Source organism: Dipodomys ordii, unplaced genomic scaffold (genome assembly GCF_000151885.1).
Source record: "Dipodomys ordii isolate 6190 unplaced genomic scaffold, Dord_2.0 Scaffold21, whole genome shotgun sequence".
Lineage (NCBI taxonomy): Eukaryota > Metazoa > Chordata > Mammalia > Rodentia > Heteromyidae > Dipodomys > Dipodomys ordii.
In genome coordinates, this window is record NW_012267237.1 from 6,603,632 (window position 1) to 6,604,102 (window position 471).

Below are 471 nucleotides of genomic sequence, written 5' to 3' on the forward strand. Positions count from 1 at the left end.
GGCCTCGCCAGCCGGCGCTCGCTCCCGCCGCTCTCCTGCGCGGCTTCGCGCTTCCTTTGTCCCCGAAGATCACGCAGCAGCGCGCGGCGCCGGCTTGGGATCCAATCCCCCCGCCCGTCCCTGCCGCGCAGCCGTCACCGCGAAGGGCTTCACCGACCGCCAGCCGACGTCGGGTGCCCGGGAACGCGCGTGCGCGTCACGGGCGCCGGAAATGACGCGTGTCGCTGGCGCCGCCCCTTCCGGCAAAGCGCCCCGCCCAGGCCTCGCCTCTCGGCCGCGCGCCCTCCCCCTCCCCCCCAGCTCGCTCTCCGTCAGCCCGGCTCCCTCTCCCTCTCCCCGGCTCCGGCCTCGGCTTCCTCTCCCGCACCTGGGCGCACGCACCTGCTGGGGCCGCTCCCGCTCCCTCCGCCCCGCTCCCCCTCCCTCCTTTCCCGCCGGGCTCGAAGGCTCGGGCCGGGCCGCGGGCGCCTC

At 77.7% G+C, this 471-nt stretch overlaps 1 protein-coding gene across 1 annotated transcript in view; it reads left to right on the forward strand.

Moving 5' to 3' along the window:
* March6 (membrane-associated ring finger (C3HC4) 6, E3 ubiquitin protein ligase) overlaps positions 1-471 on the forward strand; it is a 60,081-nt gene that overhangs the window by 1,592 nt on the left and 58,018 nt on the right. The window lies entirely within an intron of this gene.